This window comes from Larimichthys crocea, chromosome XII, assembly GCF_000972845.2.
Source record: "Larimichthys crocea isolate SSNF chromosome XII, L_crocea_2.0, whole genome shotgun sequence".
Lineage (NCBI taxonomy): Eukaryota > Metazoa > Chordata > Actinopteri > Sciaenidae > Larimichthys > Larimichthys crocea.
Genome location: NC_040022.1, coordinates 7,763,959 through 7,771,670, shown reverse-complemented (window position 1 = coordinate 7,771,670; position 7,712 = coordinate 7,763,959). Strand labels below are relative to the sequence as shown.

The 7,712-nt window shown below is 42.5% G+C and overlaps 1 long non-coding RNA gene across 3 annotated transcripts in view; it reads right to left on the bottom strand.

Annotated features, from left to right (window-relative positions):
* Positions 1–7,712, bottom strand: part of LOC109138490 (uncharacterized) — a 107,524-nt gene that overhangs the window by 32,997 nt on the left and 66,815 nt on the right. The gene's annotated exons all lie outside the window — the stretch shown is intronic.

Genomic DNA, 7,712 nt, shown 5'->3' with positions numbered 1-7,712 from the left:
CTTGCGAGAATTCTTGTATCTCGAATAGGCTAATTCGGGAAAACGGTCTGTAAAGGATCTCATTTGTTCTGTGAGACTAACTAGCTGCAGTGCAAACAACATGAGTGAAAATGTGTGTTTCTTTCTCTGTTTAAACTACAAATTTTAACAATGGCCTGTCAGTGCAAACATTAAAAAAAGATCCTATCAGCAAGTCCCTCATCTCTCTTTTCTCTCCAAAAACTAAAGTATATTTAGGATGATGTGCGCCGAGGGAAAGATGTCTGTGTTTATGCTCCCTCCTTCGCTTCCCGAAGTGATCCTGTGAGCTTCTCTCCATCTGTAAAGGTGTGCTCGGAGATAAAGGCCTTCCAACTTTAGAGTAAAATGCAGTTCTCGAATGCTGATGAGTCCTTAAGGAAATACAGCCTATTCCTCAATCTGCAATCACAGCGTCTTTTCTCAGATTCTCATCAACAGAGGCATGATATACCCAGTGAGGAAGTGTGGATGAAGGAGAAAAGACAGGGGGAGGAAAGATTGAGCGAGATAGAGGAGGAGCAGTATAAGGTTTGACAAAGACAGATGGAGACAGGAGAGAAAGAGTAGGCCACTGAAAGAAGTAATGGGGAAGAAATAGATACAGAGGGAGGGTAAAGAGAAATATAAGGAAGATAGACAGAAGGAGAAGGGGGCCGGTGAAGATTTGGGGTGGAGAGGGAGGAGGGTTGGATTGTTTTCAGGGTAGAGTGATTCCCCGTCGCGGCTGTGTGAGGTGTCAGGAGAGATTAGCTGCCGTGATGCTGGAGGAGAAAGCTCGAGATAGCTTGGATTGGACAAGTGTCAGGGAGTGGACATTCCTCAGACCTGGCAGGAATGGGATGTGACAATGGCTGTTACGTTGGTCTGCACTACTTTGCTATTAAGGAAGGCAGTCACCCCTCTCTGTATCATTTCATCCATTTCCCTCCAGTAAAAAACAAACTAATGCATAGTGGTGGCAATAAGAGATGTGTGCGCCTTGTTTAATGGTTCTACAATCTGTAAATCATTTCCGCTTTAATTTTCAAAGAGATCATTACTAAAAACAGGTCCATCACTGAAAAGAAGCATCTACCAGCAGCGTTTTAGTGTTTGACACCAGGTCAGGTTTTGTTTGAATTTTTTTGCGGTTTGTACAAAGCAGCACAAAATGAGAAGCGGCTGCTGTTCAACACAAATGGACTTGAAGCTGTCAGAGATTCTTGCAAACACAGATGGTGAAAGAAGTAAGAGGGGCAAAAGGAAAATTGATTTCCTGTTTCATCCTTTAAAAAAAGAAAAAAAAAAACGCCTCCGGTTTGCAAGAAGCTCGTGGAAAAAGTGGGTCTTGTGCTGTCACAGCTCGGCTCTACGAATAAAGAGGGTTTGGGTCGAATCTGTAAAAATAGTGGGTTAGGGAGTGATAGATAGACTACGTGCACAATAAATGAAATATGTGCTGTGGTGTATTTGTGACAATGAGAATCTTAGCAGTGCCAAAAATAACCAAAACACTCTGGTGTGTTCAGAGACGAGATCTCTACTGGACTGAATGCTGACCCAGTCTTATAAAGTTTATCATTACTTTTTCATGCCATTAGACCCCCCCCATTACCACCACTGTGTGGCGAAACAAACAATGACACACGATGGATGCAATGAGGGGAAAATAAAAACCCGATTAACATGAAAAAATTAAGAATGGATAATGATCTGGGTGACATGTCACACAGTCAGCAGTCTGTGGGAACGTTGAAATGTGGCCAAAAACAACTCCAGAGACTGGAGTATTTCACTCATAACATACCTGACAACTTCCTGTAATGGAGAGACAGAATTGTCTCACTAAGCTGGGTGATCCATTTGTTTGTCTTGTCTTCAGCAGTCAATCAAAACCTCACGTCAGAATTCTTTCTAAATCTGTTCAGAAACAGCTCCTTAACATTTCAGCAACGTTCGTTTTTTTAAGTAGGTTTTTTTTCCTGTGAATGCACCTGGCAGATGTTCAATGTTTGCTTATTTGCCACTCAAGAAAGGAGCAAGGAGTGATGTCTGGATTAGTTATGTCATCTGCATATTGTCATGACAGAAACTGGGCCCAGGTGTGTCTCATGCTGCTAATGGGGTGCTGTTTTATAAACCCCACACTCTGCAGACAAGAAAACATTGGCAGCATCCAAAGTCACTCCTTATTTACTATGTAGTGCTTTCTATTTACTTGTTTATATTTATTTGAGTGTCTGAAATCTGAGCGTGAATTTTACACATTATATCAAGCTGTGATGCTTCAAACAATGGAACAAAAAAAGGAAAATTACCGTCATGCAACTCTACACCTGTCACTGTTGATGCAACACGATCATACGCGATAGAGTAAAGTATTTAGTGTCTATTAGAGATTCAGAGTTTATATTTTAACTCACTGCAGGTTTGGTCAAATTTAAAAGTTGGTCAAAGTTGAATGAGATGACGGGCAAAAAAATATATAGCTACCAAATCCTGTAAATCCTGCTAATTAAAGTAAGGTGCTGATTAATGCGATCTTGATGGTTAGATTTAATTTTATGAAGCAATTTTAACAGCGAAGTCTCACAGCAGCAGCAGCAGCAGCAGCCTGTGAGTAGTTTAGCTGGAGAGTACTTTGCAGTGATAACTTGTGTTTGACATGCATGCACCATCATTGTCTTTCCATGTTCAAAGCCTGACCTTTTTTCTCTCACTTTCTTTCTTTCACCTATTTTTCTTTTCTTTTCTCCTTACTATGTCCTGCCTTTAACCCGGTATGACACGCACAAAGGTTAAGAAAGCAGACAGCTGTTAGTGGACCGGTAAGCCTCTTCCTGCCGCCCCAGAGCCACTATACGCACACACAAGCATAAACGTACACACAGAAACCTCTGCATGATAGCACAGTCACACATTAACACTGTCAACCCTGTTCTGTTTGCTCCTGCCACCGCACATGATTCCCTTTGTCAGTTTGGGTTGCGGCTGAGGAGGAAGCCTTTCCCAGTTGTCCCTGGATGGTCTGAAGCTGCCAGGCCAGGTGTACTCTGCAGTCACTCCCTGAGCTGGGGGAGCCGGCTCGCTATCTCCAGGCCAACCCTCGGAGTCTGTGACACTGTGACCCCCCATCCTCGCCAGTCTACTTCCTTGTATACACTTATTTAGCAGTGCAACAACATATTTCTGGCTGCAGCAGAATGAAAGTTTACTTACAGAACTTCAGACACCTCTGACCCTCATTTCTTTCTCTGACTTCAACTGGCTACAACTGCTGTCTAACACACACACTACTCCTGTTGTACTACCGTTTCTTCATAAATGTCTGATCACGGCCTGCGTTGGCCCTTACTCGCTCCAGGCAGAAACAGACAGGATGCAATGCGGCCAGTGTTTCTCACTATCCTCATCTCCTCCTCGCTTACGGTGAAAACACCATGCTATCCTCACATGTTGGAGCATCGCATCTCTAGAGAACTCACTGTAAAGACAGATGAAAAAGCACAAACAAACATCCAACATGCCTTTTTTTATTCCCCTTCAGCAGGCTGAGTGCATTAGTGACCTTTTAAAGCGCTGTCTCCCTAGTGCTTTATACACACCCCAAAGAAGAACACACTGCTAATAGGGGTAAAAAGCTGACACACTTTAAACAAAGATCAAACTATTTCTTGGTTATGAGGCAGTGCTCGCTACATTAATGGTATTCAACTGTGTGGCCAAGACAAACAAACATCTCTGAAGATAAACAGCAGGCGAATGTGTAAATGCTTGTGCAGAATGAGGACCGCAAATATGTAAAAAAAAAAAAAAAATCTTTTTATCTGCAGTGTTAAGTGTTGCAGTCACTTATTGTTCTATAATTTTACATCTAACACTGCATATCTATTCCATCACCTCGAACATCATCCACGACTTTTTCATTCACCTGTTTCACATTTAATTTTTTCATACAAATTAGACATAAAAGGCCGGGGATTCTAAAGAAACAACAGCTTTGCAGATGGAGAGAGATGAGGACACCGTGAAGACAACCGTATAAAAACAGGTTCAATTTACTGTTCGGTTCAAGGAAAAGACAGGGGTGTAGAGTACATTGGAAAAGTGGCAACTTGCAGAAATGGAAGTATTTGTTTTCTTCATCTACAAAATGACCTTATTGGTTAGAAACGTGGGAGGCAGTAAGCTCACACCATGTGACTCTAATTGCAGCGAATCTGTATGTGTGTGTGCGTGTCTGTGCTCGTGTGCGTGCTCGTGTTGTGTGGAGCGCAGTGGTGTTTGCGTGAGCGGACATCAGACGGAGCTACAATGCCTACGGCAGGGAACCGCGGCGAGGTGGATAAGGTCAGAATTGCAGAGGGCAAATGTCAAAGAGGAGATATTACCCTCTACATTACTCCCACTCCACCAGGATAGGCCATTACACAGTGTATTTCACATATTAGCATACAGAAACAAGATATATTGACAAGTAAGAGAAACAGTCACCTTAGCTGGCAAATTAAGATATTGTTAATAATATATGAAGCCTCAACAAGACGTCTGACGGAAACAGCTCTACCCGGAAATAAGTAATCACACCAAACTTCTAATAAAATACAGAAGCCTCCAGATTCTTGCATAACTTTGAGCAGTCGGCTTGTACTGAGTAATAACTCCCCAAATTTAGCTCATTTTGCTCTCTCCTGCTGCTTCTCACAGTCTGATGGATGTGTGGCATGCTAGTCATGCCGCCTTGTGTCACCTGTGCTGCGGCTCACTCCGGGCAGGGAGACAGAGAGAGAGCCATGGGAGGTCTGGAGGAGGCCAGAGAGGGGGAGAAATAAGACATCTGTGATTAACACATACAGACACGTGTCAGTGTGGAGCATTCGCTGGGAGGCGCGCTGGGAGAGACGCTCACACACAACCTGCTCCTGACAGCACAAGTTTAAATAAAGACACAAATAAAAAAGGATGAGAAATATCTGAGGAGGCCCATACCACATAGAAATGTTAGCTCCGGCAATACAGGAGTGGAAATGAATTAATCAATAAGTGAGAAATACTTTTCATGCTGAAATGAAAAGCATGCAGCTGTCTGCAGATCTCACACCTCCCTTTGGCATGTGCTGTAACAATGACTGATTTAGAAACATGAAAGGACCTCTGGAGACATGCCAACTTAAAATGGTTTGGGGTTTGAAACAACAATTGCATTATTCTTTTCCGGATACCATATGTTCAGATTACACAGTACTCGCTTTGCTTCGTCTCTTTGCATACTTATGAAGACTGCACTGTAGCTGCTACAGGCAACTTTAACAAACGCATCTATATGTCCCATCACACCCTCACCCTCCTCTTCGGGTGTCTTGGAGAAACTATGGTGGCACTGGAAAAACAGAGAACGGTTAGTTTGTCTGTTCTGTTCTGGAAACATGGTGATTCAACATGACAGACTCTGTGTAAGAGGACCCACTCTCCTTAGATAAAAGGAGCTCCAACAAAAACACAATGAAAACACGCTTCTGAACATTATATTCCATGTCAATAGATCCTAGGTTTGGTCTTCATTCCTATCAATAATAACAACACAAGTTAAGTTATGATCTGGAAAAGCGATGACATTCATCACGGCATCACATCAACACGATATGTTTAAATGATTTATAAACAAAGCGAAAAGATTAAGTCAAGCGTGAACTCTTGTACTTCTTCAGTCTATTGCTGCGTTGTGCAAAAGCTTCAGCAGAGAATCCACTGTAGCACCCAGGCATGATGGACCCCACTCAGAACCCTATGGAGATTAGGAAGGAGAGGGAGACAGACTTGTGGTGTACGGGACGAGTGCAGAATACAAGAGTGAAAGAGTAGGAGAGGACGGTTGAGGTGTGGTCCTGAAACTCTGCTAAAAAGCTTCAAAATCAAACATCATACAGGTTTTAAACAAACCCCCAGATCATCCAAGTGAAAACTAAAGTGGTCAAATTATTACCCAAAATGTCTGTTGGAAACATCCATTACAGTTTACATAACAAACCTCTAGATTAAACTTTGACCTGCTGTTCTTGCTGTATCTGCGTAGGCACACAGTTTCTGTGCAATAAGAGACATAACTGACAGAACCAATAAAAAACGATGGCCAAGACGGCAAAACTAAGAACCAAGTTGTAACAAACCAAAAAATATCCTTTAAGAATCACAATTAAACGCCTGACCCTAACCCCTAACCTAAACATGACACATCACAATACACCTGCACAAGTAGGCAAGGCTGTATTGTCTGCTAACTGGGTATAATCAGACTAGATGATTGTTGCAGCTCCACTGGGCTGGATTTACAGACAATTGCAGAGGCAACAACAAATGTTAAACATCTCCTTAACCGAACATATTAACCTGATGATAAACTGGGAATAAGACATTGTCTGAAATAAACAGAGGAGGTAATAAGCCCCTGCAAGGTGAAGGAGACCACGTCGGGAGGACTGAAGGGCAAAGGAGGCCAAAGAGAGAGAGAGAGAGAAAACTAAAACAACAACAATACCCCTCACCTGCATCTGGCTTCCAGCTTCCAGTGCTGATCCTGATGTAAACTTAAACTGTTAAGAGGACGCTTTGAGGAGTCTTTGTCTCTAAGGAATTGCACAAGCAGAAATACACACACGCACACACACACACACACTTGAGGGAATGGTTCCACGGAGAGATTCAGTGAGCCATCTGCCAAAATTAGGCCATGAGCCATGAGCCCACAACTTCACTGTTCTATTCAGTTTTCAATTACTGGGCTAGAGGCTTAAGCACAAGGTCTGCAGACATGCATCTGAACACAGACACACATGAATCGATTCTTCTTTTTTCCACACGTGCATCCAGTATGTGATAAGATGAATGCAAACACAAACACGAGTTATTCATAATGTTTTATAATGGATAACTAGGTAACATGGTACCACTACTTGTTTTGATTTTATTTTTATTTTTTTTAATTCAACACATGTAATGTAGATGCACAGTGAGAGATGCAACAGCTTGAGTGAGAAATGAGCTCCCGGGAGTAATAAACACATGACAACATTGATCTACGTACATGCATACACGTTGTTTAGCTTACAATAAATTCATTGGCAAACACATGAAGACGCCTCTGAGAGCTGCCTCACAGTACCCAGTGTCAGCTCCGCCCCTCCCAAAATGTCAGAGGCATACATAGCACGGAGGGTGTGAGGTGATAAACGCGCCCGACTGAAAATGTCAGAGTGTCACCCGTTGCCGTGACAGCCAGCAAAGTTTGGCAAGGACTAGAGGCTTTCAGGCAAAGGCCAGATTATTTGCTATGGCTAATTGAGTCTGTGGTTTCTAGTAGGACTGTATACAGACGTGGGCTATAAATAAATGCTGGAAATCTGCATTTCTTTGTATTAATTAAAAAAACACAAAAAAAACACACAAAAAAAAACAAAGAAAGAAAGAAAACAGCACTCCTACATAACAAGAGTCTGCCAATGACAAGTAGTCATTCAGAAAAAATGAGTCACAGACACCAAAGCAAGTTGTTACAAAAACAGACTGAGACATATTTCAGAATCGGGGTGTTGGTGAGGATTGGAGAGTTGTTTAGAGAGTAACCTGAGGGAAGTGGGCAGATGGAAGGAGGTGAAAGCTATTTAAGGGAACATTCGGGGTCTCTGCGGTCCTTCGTGTTGATCAGTCATCAGTAA